Source organism: Dendrobates tinctorius, unplaced genomic scaffold (assembly GCF_039654945.1).
Source record: "Dendrobates tinctorius isolate UK_male_01 unplaced genomic scaffold, ASM3965494v1 ptg000145l, whole genome shotgun sequence".
In the NCBI taxonomy this organism is placed as follows: Eukaryota; Metazoa; Chordata; class Amphibia; order Anura; family Dendrobatidae; genus Dendrobates; species Dendrobates tinctorius.
In genome coordinates, this window is record NW_027361812.1 from 12,024,252 (window position 1) to 12,036,571 (window position 12,320).

Genomic DNA, 12,320 nt, shown 5'->3' on the forward strand with positions numbered 1-12,320 from the left:
CAAATGCAATTCTAGGATGTATTAACAGAAGCATACAGTCTAGATCACGTGAAGTCATTATTTCCCTCTACTCCTCTTTGGTCAGACCTCATCTGGAATATTGTGTCCAGTTTTGGGCACCACATTTTAAAAAAGACATCAACAAACTGGAGCAAGTTCAGAAAAGAGCGACCAGAATGGTGACCGGTCTGCAAACCCTGTCTTATGAGGAAAGGTTGCAGGATTTGGGAATGTTTAGTTTGCAAAAGAGAAGACTGAGAGGAGACTTAATAGCTGTCTATAAATATCTAAAGGGGTGTCTCATTGTAGAAGGATCAACCTTATTCTCATTTGCACTAGGAAAGACTAGAAGCTATGGGATGAAACTGAATGGGAGGAGACACAGATTAGATATTAGAAAAAACTTTTTGACAGAGTGATCAATGAGTGGAACAAGCTGCCATGAGAGGTGGTGAGTTCTCCTTCAATGGAAGTCTTCAAACAGGCTGGACAGACATTTGACTGGGATGATTTAGCGAATCCTGCTTTGAGCAGGGGTTTGGACCAGATGGCCCAGGAGGTCCCTTCCAACTCTAAGAATCTATGATTCTATGTCCTTAACCCCTTCACTGCTCCTCGGGCTCTGTGGGGGCTTATCTTAGTTATCCCACAACCGGCACCACGTGACAAAAACAGCAAGCTAATCTTCCTCTAACAATTTACCGCAGGGAGGTATTTTGGATGCCCCACCACTGCTAGCAACTGCGGGGATTTATGTATATCCCACTTTCTCAGTTCCACTTTGAAACTCGCAGCTCCCCGGCGCCCCCCTTACCCTCAGGTCAGTCAGGGAACTGCACCTAGGATAATTTAGTCGCCGGACGGGCTGCTTGTTGTGCACGGGCTGCTAGACTACTGCAGTAAGGGAATTATCAATGCTGTGGCTGCAGCCCCTCATTCAGCATGTAAGACCCGTCTGTACTGCCAGCTAGCCTAGCCAGCCGTGCACACCACGCTGCCACCAGCCATGCTTTACTTAATCAAAGAGTTAATTAAGAGGGTCCACGGCAAACCCCAAATTAATAGCGATTATCTAAAAAAGCGCATAGTTTGCCTCCATGCTCTAAGAAACGAACTAATAGATTTCTATCATTTATTCCCAAAAGGGCAGTGATTACATAGATAAAGAATTGTTACAAAATTGAGACATTGAATATGTACAAATAAAATATAACATAAAGGGATTAAAAGACGGAAAGTAACACTCACATGTGTTCAGTCAGTATCAGGCAGACCATGTGGAGGGAGAAGGCGGAACCACACGTCTCCACTCATCTGCACGTCTTGTCAGCACGGACTCTAGCTCCAACTGACTGGAATTTGGTAGGGAATACCTATCCTAGGGTCTGTGAACTCACCAGACCGCCCATTTTGTGAGGTCCAACCTCCCTCTCTCCAAGTTATGATTTGGCTACAAAACTTAGAATAACTATCTAAACGAGAAACGCCCGTACCAACAAACATAGGGCATCATGGTTTGTGATTTATCGCATAGAATAGAACAACACCATGCATGCCATACTTAGGACACTCCATTTGGGAGCAATCCATATCTCAATTTATTCGGACTCCCATGACAGCACCACGAGAGAGGGGATCTGCCCTTCGGCAACAGGAAACCTACAGATACAAAAGGGCGGCACCTCTCCCACGCATCAGTTGGTTTCCTGTTCCTGAGGGTATAGGTAGCGAGGGGGTCTCCTACCTCGGCCTGGTGCGGAGCTCCTGAAGGACGCCACGGTGACCCAGGATGGGTGGCACGGCGGTGGTGGATACAGCAGGGAGCGGCGTCCGGAGGAGGTCCGTCTCCATATGTGCGCCGCCGCCGGTAAGTATGCCCCCCGGGGCTCCCAGCTCCGGCGGCGCGATCGCGGAGGTTGGGGGAGGCCGGCGCAGCTGCAGGGCGCCGGGGAGGGCTCCATGGTGGAGCGCCCGGGCGTCCCGCGTGACTTCCGGTCACGTCGGAGTCGCGGTGACGTCAGGGGGCGGAGCCTGGGGGCGCTTCCCCGGGTCGGCGGTGCCACTGCGCAGGCGCGGGGACCCAAGATGGCGGTGCCCATCGGGAGGACGCCGGTAAGCTCCGGTTCCCCTGCCCAAAGCGGCGCCAGCTGGGGAGGGGGGCCCTATTAGGGGGAGGGCGCGGCAGGAGGAAATCTGCTGTCCGGAGGAGGGGTATATAGGCAGGACCCTAGATGGGGGCCACATTATTGCAAGCAGTAATGGAGAGCGATCAGGAGCAGCAGCAAAAGCAGCAGCAACAGCGACAATCTTCACTGCCGCCCCTGGATGACCTTAGGCAGGTCAAACAGAAGAAGAGGCCCGTGACAGTAAGGAGCGTCCGGGATGAAGTGACCAGTCCAGTCATAAAAGCTCATCTAGGCGGACAGGAGCATCGACTGAGAAAAATCCCCCCTCATTCTCCGGTACTTGATTGTGGCACTGGTAAGTGATCTTCGTGAATGTTCACTCAGTGACGGGGCCTCCTTCTGTGTTTTATTCTAGGGGAAGAAAGCTACTAGTAAAACCAAACACAGGGAATGCGCACTCTGCATGCCCGTTACCAAACTCATGCCCCAAAAAAGTTGTGTCCCCCCTGTATCCAGCAGACAGTGGGGGAGGAGTCGCCCGCAGTAGCGGCGTGTTTAAGGGATATAGTAAGGGCAGAGATGAAGGAAACCCTAAAATCCCTGTCCCAACCAGAGAGTTTAAGGGGCGAGGACCCGGTGGAGTCGGACTCCTCGACAGAGTGGAGGAGAAGTAAGGACTCCCATATTTCATCTCCCTCGTCCTCCTCAGAAGAAGAGGACTCTGGTCGGTTTTGCCTGCCGCTCGACCGAGTAGACAAATTGGTAAAAGCAGTCAGAGGGACAATGGAGGTGGAGGAGCCGAAGCCTCAATTATCCATGCAGGATGTGATGTTCGGGTGGGCTGGAGCAGAGGAAGCGTAGGGTCTTCCCACTAAACGAAATCCCTTTGACGATTCAGCAATGAATACTTGGGACAAGGCCCCCAAATTAGATGCAGCTATTGCGAAAGCATCGAAAAGATCCTCCCTACCCTTTGAGGACATGGGGTCCCTTAAAGATCCTCTAGACAGGAAGGCAGATAGCTTCCTTAAAAATACCTGGGAGATGGCAGCCGGTTCCTTAAGACCAGCAGTAGCATCGACTTGCACGGCCAGGTCCATGATCATAGAATCATAGAATCGTAGAGTTGGAAGGGACCTCCTGGGCCATCTGGTCCAACCCCCTGCTCAAAGCAGGATTCGCTAAATCATCCCAGTCAGATGTCTGTCCAGCCTCTGTTTGAAGACTTCCATTGAAGGAGAACTCACCACTTCTCGTGGCAGCCTGTTCCACTCATTGATCACTCTAACTGTCAAAAAGTTTTTTCTAATATCTAATCTGTGTCTCCTCCCATTCAGTTTCATCCCATTTCTTCTAGTCTTTCCTTGTGCAAATGAGAATAAAGTTGAGCCTTCTACAATGTGACAGCCCTTTAGATATTTGTAGACAGCAATTAAGTCTCCTCTCAGTCTTCTCTTTTGCAAACTAAACATTCCCAAATCCTGCAACCTTTCCTCATAAGACAGGGTTTGCAGACCGGTCACCATTCTGGTCGCTCTTTTCTGAACTTGCTCCAGTTTGTTGATGTCTTTTTTAAAATGTGGTGCCCAAAACTGGACACAATATTCCAGATGAGGTCTGACCAAAGAGGAGTAGAGGGAAATAATGACTTCACGTGATCTAGACTGTATGCTTCTGTTAATACATCCTAGAACTGCATTTGCCTTTTTTGCTGCTGCATCACACTGTTGACTCATATTCAGTCTGTGATCTATTAGTATACCCAAGTCTTTTTCACATGTGCTGTCACTTAGCCCTATTCCTCCCATTCTATATATGCTTTTTTCATTTTTATTGCCCAGATGTAGTACTTTGCATTTCTCCCTGTTAAAAACCATTCTGTTAGTTACTGCCCACTTCTCCAGTTTATTTAAATCTTTTTGAATCCTCTCTCTCTCTTCTCTAGTATTAGCTATCCCTCCTAGCTTTGTGTCATCAGCAAATTTAATCAGTTTACCCTCAATTCCTTCATCTAAATCGTTGATAAAGATGTTGAACAATACAGGGCCCAGGACAGAGCCCTGTGGTACCCCACTTGAGACATTCTTCCAACTGGATGTGCAGCCATTTACGACCACTCTTTGGGTCCGATCACTAAGCCAGCTATGAATCCACCTAACAGTTGCCTTGTCCATTCCATACTTAGTCATTTTTTCAATAAGGATTGTATGAGAGACTTTGTCAAATGCTTTGCTGAAGTCAAGATATACTATATCTACAGCATTTCCTTGATCCACCCAATCAGTGATACCGTCATAGAAGGAAATTAAGTTAGTCTGACATGACTTAAGTTAGTCTGACATGACTTAAGTTAGTCTGACATGACTTAAGTTAGTCTGACATGACTTAAGTTAGTCTGACATGACTTAAGTTAGTCTGACATGACTTAAGTTAGTCTGACATGACTTAAGTTAGTCTGACATGACTTAAGTTAGTCTGACATGACTTAAGTTAGTCTGACATGACTTAAGATAGTCTGACATGACTTACTTAATTGGACCAGTTCGAGTCGCAGTTAAAACAAGGAACATCTAGACAGGCAATCCTTGGGGGCCCTACCAATAATCCTGGATGGCGCAGCCTTCCTAGTAGATGCCTCGGCTGATGCAGTCAGAATGGCCGCCAGGGCAGCAGGTCTCTCTAATGCGGCTCGGAGAGCCCTGTGGCTAAAGTGCTGGCCGGGAGATATTCAGTCCAGGGCGAAACTGTACTATCCCGTGTGAGGGGGAATATTTATTCGGAGCAGTCCTGGACGAACTGCTGGAGAAGGCCGGGGATGATAAGAAAAAATTCCCAAATCTTTGGTCCGCATCTTACCGACATCCGTTTAATAGAAGGAGATTCGGTCAAGGGAGAAGGCGTAACCATTCACCTAATAGAGACCGTCCCAGATGGGAGGATAGAAGGAGAAGAGGTACGGGCTTCATGTTCAGACGCTCGTCGAGAGAGCGAAAAAGACAGAACCAATGACTAGCAATTCCCGTGGGGGGTAGACTGTCATCCTTCCTCCCAGCATGGCTACAGGTCACCAATAGTGACTGGGTACGGAATGTGATATCCACCGGACTCGGGTTGGAGTTCACTCAAGTCCCACGGGATACCTTTAAACCAACATCCTTAAGGTCTTCACCCCTCGAGCAAGCGGCTTTAGAAGCAGAGGTCTTGAACCTGTGTCTGAAAAACGTTCTGATAGAGGTTCCAGAGTCTGAGAGAGGAAGATGGTTCTACTCTCCCTTATTACTAATCCAAAAGCCGGATAAAACATTCAGAACAATTATTAATTTACGTTTCCTTAATTAATTTTTGGTTAAACGCACCTTTAAAATGGAATCCACTAGTTCTACAATAAAGATGCTGTTTGAAGGGTGTTTTATGGCGGTTGTGGACTTAAAAGACGCATACTATCATGTGCCCATCCACGCAGATTTCCAGCAGTTCCTGAGAGTGGCGGTATCAATAGACGGTATTATCCGTCATTATCAATATAGAGCCCTTCCCTTTGGTCTCTCAGCAGCGCCCCGGGTATTTACAAAAATAGTGGCCAAAGTTATGGCTCATTTACGGGAAGTTGACATCTTAATTATCCCATACTTGGATGATTTTTTGATTGTGGGAAATTCAGTGGACCATTGTCTATCTCAGATAAAAAAAAAAGCTAAGTCCAGATTAGAGAACCTCGGATGGATAATAAATTACGAGAAGTCCCGATTTCAGCCCTTAAAGGTCCAGAAATTTCTAGGCTTGCTGTTAAATTCAGAAGCTCAGCAGTGTCTGTTACCCGTAGATAAATTACAGCAGATACAGCAGCAGGTTCTTCGGGCAATCGATAGACCCTCCATGACCCTCAGGCAGGCCATGTCCCTGTTAGGCTCCCTAACCTCATGTATCCCAGCGGTCAAGTGGGCACAATTCCACACTAGGGCCCTTCAGAAAGACGTCCTGGTTAATAGCAGAACCTTAGAGGGCTTCTTGCAGGGTCAAGTATTGCTAAGCCCCTCAACTATTACATCTCTTAGGTGGTGGCTCGATGTCGGAAATTAGCCTTGGGGGTGCCCTGGGTGATAACCCGCGTAATAACCAGACGCTAGTCCTTGGGGTTGGGGGGCCCATATGGGGGACCCATATGGGGGACATAGTGGTACAGGGACAGTGGGACTCCGATGCTGAGACCTCATCTAACCAGAGGGAGCTGCTGGCGATTGAATTGGCCATTAAAAAACTCATTATGTATCTACAGGGCCATCATGTGAGGATACTCTCGGACAACCAGGTAGCGGTAGCCTATGTCAACCACCAAGGTTGAACCCGCTCCAACGCCCTGATGCGGATAACGGAACGTCTCCTTCAGATAGCAGAGAAAAATTTTCTATCTTTAACCGCGCTCCACATCAGCGGAAAAGACAACATGAAGGCAGACTTTCTAAGCCGCAGGGCCCTAAGGCAGGGAGAATGGTCTTTAAACTCAGACATCTACAACCAGATTGTCCGCAAATGGGGTCAACCGGAGGTGGACCTCTTTGCCACCAAAGAAAACAGGAAGGAAAAAACTTTCTGTTCCCTAAATCCCAGGGAAAATCCACTGGCTGTGGACGCCCTCCTAATAAAATGGGACTTCTCGCTGGCTTATGCTTTTCTGCCTTTGAACCTTATACCTCTGGTAAAGAGGAAGATCAGGGAAGACGGGGCAAGAGTCATATTGATTGCCCCCTTCTGGCCCAGAAGGACCTGGTTTGCATGGTTGAGGACCATGTCAGTGAGCGATCCTTGGGTACTGCCTTCCAGATCTCCTCTACCAGGGGCCAGTCAACCACCCACAAGTAGCGGGACTCCGTTTGACAACCACCACAGGTATCTATGCTAGAACCTGGAGGCGATTCCTGTCCACCTGTGAGTTTAATATCAGGGATGGAATACCCGTAAAACAGATTCTAGAATTCCTCCAGAGGGGTCTCGAGTTGGGCCTTTCCACTAGTACATAGAAAGTACAGGTTTCAGCTTTAGGGGCCCTATTTGCATGCGACATTGCCAGTAACCATTGGGTGGCGAGATTCATTAAGGCAGTTACCAGATCGAGACCCATACTCAAAGATGGGTGTATGCCTTGGGACTTAAATTTAGTCCTGACAGCCATGACAGAGAAACCGTTTGAACCTCTGGATTCTGCTTCACTAAAAATATCACTTAAGACAGCCTTTTTGGTAGCAATAACATCTGCACGTAGAATAGGCGACATACAGGCACTTTCCAGATTGCCCCCTTACACAGAATTCTTACAGGATAGAGTATTCCTAAAGCCAGACCCGGCATACCTTCCCAAGGTAGCATCTCATTTTCATAGGACACAAGAAATAGTTCTGCCTTCCTTCCTCCCTAATCCAACCAATCCTAAAGAACAAAATCTTCAGGCTCTAGATGTTAAGAGATGTCTACTTAAATATTTAGCAGCCACATATCCTTGGAGGAAGGAGAACGCATTATTTTTATCCTTCCAAGGTCCCAGGAAAGGGTATAGAGTGTCAAAGCGCACGTTAGCGAGGTGGATTAGGGAGGCTATCTCTCTTGCCTACACAGCAGGTGGCGGTCCGGCTCCACAGAACCTGAGGACGCATTCCACTCGTGCCATGGCATCATCCTGGGCAGAGAGATCGGGAGTATCAATTGACCAGATATGTAAGGCGGCCACCTGGTCATCTCCTTCCACCTTTTTTAACCACTATCGGTTAGACATGGGTGCCTCCTCAGATCTCACCTTCGGGCTAAGGGTGCTGCAGGCTGTAGTCCCTCCCTAAATTAGTTTACATCTCTGTAATTCTCTCGTGGTGCTGTCATGGGAGTCCGAATAAAGTATTAAGTTACGTACCGGTAACGGTATTTTTCGGAAGCCCATGACAGCACCCTTAGTTCCCTCCCTTGTTCACGTATAAGGGTGCACCCCTTTAGAGGATTGTTTTCGCGAGTTCACCTTATGTGGGAGATGGTTTAAAGAATTGTAAATAGGATAGATAGGTTGTATATATTGTGTATATGCGGTGTACTAACCATGGTAGCCTCTCAAGCTCTGTAATCCAACTGATGCATGGGAGAGGTGCCGCCCTTTTGTATCTGTAGGTTTCCTGTTCCCGAAGGGCGGATCCCCTCTCTCGTGGTGCTGTCATGGGCTTCCGAAAAATACCGTTACCGGTGCGTAACTTAATACTTTAAGGAAATCCGAGAATCGTGAAACTTAAAGGTTTAGAATGCTGGCTTCGTGCCCTTCGCAGAAATGTGAGTTTCATATCTGTCACAAGCGAAGTGCGTGCTGGAGCTTCTTTTAAAATTTCCTATACCTGTAGGCAAGCCGCATTTTTCAGAACAAAGCCATGCTTTCCCTTGCAAGGGGGGGGGGGGGGGGGAGACGGGGGGAGAAAAATGGACTGTTTCATGTTACCAGCAAGCACAGAGCTGATAGGGAGGGTTGCAGCTACATGACAGGCTCATCTCCTCAGTGTGTAGCAATGGGAGATTTCTAGAAGGTTCTAACATACAGATCTTACAGACATTTTACATTACAGCTGCACATTCCCTGCAGCTGCAGCCCAGGCTCTGCTTGTAACGCTTTCACGGGCACGGTCTCAGTATAAGGAAGCAAACGGGGCTAATAAGAAGCGCCCTGCATTCTTTACCGCTGGTACCTCTTGCAAGACTGCCTTGCCCAGTACCCAGACTAATCCGCTATGCACTGATTGCGACCCGGCTTGTGCTAAAACGCTATCCACCGCCGCTGCAAGGTGCTCCCTGCGTTTAGTCCCCCTGTGTGGGCCGCATCTTGGCCTTGGTCAGTGACTCCACAGACCGTGACAATCGACTCCTCCGGGAATCCTCTTTAAGTCAGAACGCGTCTTGATCGCCCGAGGAGGACGTTGGCGACGGTCAGGAACCTTCCGCCAGCAGGGGCCGTGCTCGTTCAAGGGATCCTCAGGTCTCTAGAAAGCGGACCAATGACACGTCCCCTAGTCACGCTCGCGATTCAGCATCGGCGAGTTCTGTCTCTCGCTCTCCCTCTCCTAATGTTCGCAGAATTCGAGTCTGACACGTCAGTCCCTTAGAATTCCCCAAATGTCCATGAATCGCTGGATTCTCTGACAGTCAGTCAACAAGTTTCTGACGTTGGACGAGGAGAATATTCCCGCTCTGGAACACGTTATCTCCTTTAAGAAGACTAAACCGTGTACGCAGGGTATTTGCCAGCCATCCGGAGTTGAAGGACATTGTCTAGAAACGTAGGAACCGACCACATAGGCTTTTGCCCTGTGAACAGCTTATTGAGGCTAAATACCCCTTTACTCCACATCTAATGAAGGATTGGTTACAGTCCCCCTCTGTGGATTCTCCTGTATTGTGCCTTGCTCCTAAAACGCTTTGATCCCTTTCTTAGGGCTCTTCAGTCAGAAACCCCTCCGATCGTCAAATTGGCTACCTCGCCAGTTCAGTTTTTGGAGCTTCAGGAGTGGCATTTTTTCCCACCTTTCGCTGCCACTTGGGCAGAAGTCTTAATTACTGCCTTCCAAGCAGATAATTCTCGCAGGAGATTTTGCAGTAGACGCTTCTTTAGATGCCGCTAATTGCACTGCTAAGGCAATTGCTAATGCAGTCTCCATTACCAGAGCCCTATGGCTACGCGACTGGCGGGCAGATTCCACCTCTAAGAGATTAAAGACTTCTCTGCCGTATCAGACTGGTCGCCTGTTTGAACAAGAAACTAGACCAGCTCATTTCTGACACCTTTGGGGGGGGGAAGAGTAGGTTTCTTCCCCAACAAGGGGCTGCCTGGCCGTTTTCGGAATCAACAGCCGACTCGTTTTTCGACCTTTTTCGCAACAGCTCCAGCTGGTCCTCCACAACCTTCTCTTCCGGATCAGGTTGGTCCCCGCATGGAGGCAGAGGTTCCCAGGTCTCTCACAGACCTAACTGCTCTTGGAAACCCAGGCCGACAGCATCTGGATCTGGATCCTCTACTCAATGACTTGTTGTGGTATCCGGCAGCCACCGTCAAAGTAGGCGACCATCTGCTGTCATTCCATCACAGCCTTCCTTCGGACCGTTCATGCGCCGCAAAGGGACGGAGTCATCCTTCCGAAACGAATGGTTCAGCGGTTTTTTTATGCAAAACTTTCTTTGTGGTTCCAAAGAAGGAAGGAACGATGCCATCCATACTGGACCTCAAGCTGTTAAATCAGTTTGTCAAAGTACGGCGATTCTGAATGGAATTCCTCTGATTGGTGTCTCCTCCATGCAAAAGGGAGAGTCCCTATCATCCAGCAGTTCCTGCGTTTTGCAATTCAAGAAGAACACTTCTAGTTCGTTGCCTTGCCCTTCGGTCTCGCCACCGCCCCCAGGGTCTATACCAAGGCCATGACTGCTGTCATGGCCATTCTCCACGCTCAGGGAGTGGTGGTACTGCCGTATCTGGACGACCTGCTGACCAAGGGTCCATCCCTTTCAGCCTGCGAGAAATCTGTGGATATCACAGTAAATACACTTTCTCGCCTGGGTCGGAAGATAAACTTCGAGAAGTCTTCCCCAACACCGGTCCAGAAGATTTCCCTTTTGGGAATGGTCTTGGACACTTCCCGCGGGTTGGTCATTCTACCTCCCAGAGAAGGCCCGAGCTTTGCAACAGGCAGCGCGGACTCTTTCCCGTCCGGTCTCTCATCCTATTCGTTTCAGCATGAGAGTTCTCTGAAAGATTATGGCAGCAATGGAAGCGGTGCCATTCGCACAATTCCATCTCCGCCCTTTGCAACAAGCCTTGCTGTTGACTTGGGGCAAGAACCCATCTTTCCTGGACCGTCGGTGCCTTTTGTCCCTGCAGGTCAGACAAGCCCTCAAGTGGTGGACACTGAAATCCTACCTGAGTCAAGGGAGGTCTTTTTCTCCCAGTACGATGGTTGGTGACCACAGACGCCAGTCTTCTGGGCTGGGGTGCGGTGTTTCTTCACACTGCACAGGGTCCTTGGTCAATTCGGGAGTAACTTCTCCCCATCAACATCTTGGAGATACGAGCGATCAGATTAGCCCTACTGAGTATCCACCATCTCCTCGCAGGTCACCCCATCAGGATCCAATTCGACAACGCCACAGCTGTAGCGTATATCAACCGTCAAGGGGGTACTCGGTGCAGGATGGCCATGGACGAAGTGAGCCACATCCTCCATTGGTCTGAGACCAACCGCTTGCCCATCTCAGCGATCCACATCCCGGGCATAGAGAATTGGGCGGCAGACTTTCTCAGTCGCCAAGGCCTTGCCTCGGGAGAGTGGTCTCTTCATCCGGAAGTCTTTCAGCAGATTTGCCGTCGTTGGGGCACTCCGGATGTGGATCTCATGGCCTCAAGGCTAAACAACAAGGTTCCTCGGTTCATTGCCCGATTTGCGCGATCCATGCACCATCGGAGCGGACACCTTAGTTCTGCCGTGGCACCAGTTTTGGCTCCTGTACATCTTTCCCCCTCTCCCCTTACTCCCGAGGGTCATCAAGATCAGAACCGAGGGAGTACCAGTGTTCCTAGTTGCGCCAGATTGGCCGCGCCAGGCATGGTATGCAGAACTAGTACAACTAGTTGGCGACGTCCCTTGGCGACTTCCAGATCGCATGGATCTACTCTCGGTCTGATTTACCACCAGAACTCCGGGGCCCTGTCTCTGATGGCGTGGCCGTTGAATCCTGGATTCTAGCACAGGCTGGGTTTTCTCACGACGTGATTTCCACCATGATTAGTGCTAGGAAGCCCGTGTCCATGCGCATTTATCACCACACATGGAAAACCTTCTTTCGTGCTGCAAGGATCATTGTCGATCCCCTCTATTGTTTTCCATTCCTGCCGTATTGGAATTCCTTCAGTCAGGATTAAAGTCGGGCCTCGCGCTTAGCTCGCTCGGGGGCCAAATTTCAGCCTTGTCAGTGCTATTCCAACGCAAAATTGCCACCAAACTTCAGGTCAAGATGTTCATTCAGGGAGTTTCTCATGTAGCGCCTCCCTATAAAAGGCCATTGGAATCATCAGACCTTAACTTGGTTCTCGGGGCCTTACAGGAGGCTCCTTTCGAACCGTTGCAGGACGTATCACTAGCTATTCTCTTTTGTAAAGTGGTCTTTCTAGTGGCAATTACGTCAATC

General features: G+C 49.1%; 1 protein-coding gene across 1 annotated transcript in view; it reads left to right on the plus strand.

Annotated features, from left to right (window-relative positions):
• The window catches only part of ESPL1 (extra spindle pole bodies like 1, separase), a 112,803-nt gene that overhangs the window by 64,839 nt on the left and 35,644 nt on the right, over window positions 1-12,320 (plus strand). The gene's annotated exons all lie outside the window — the stretch shown is intronic.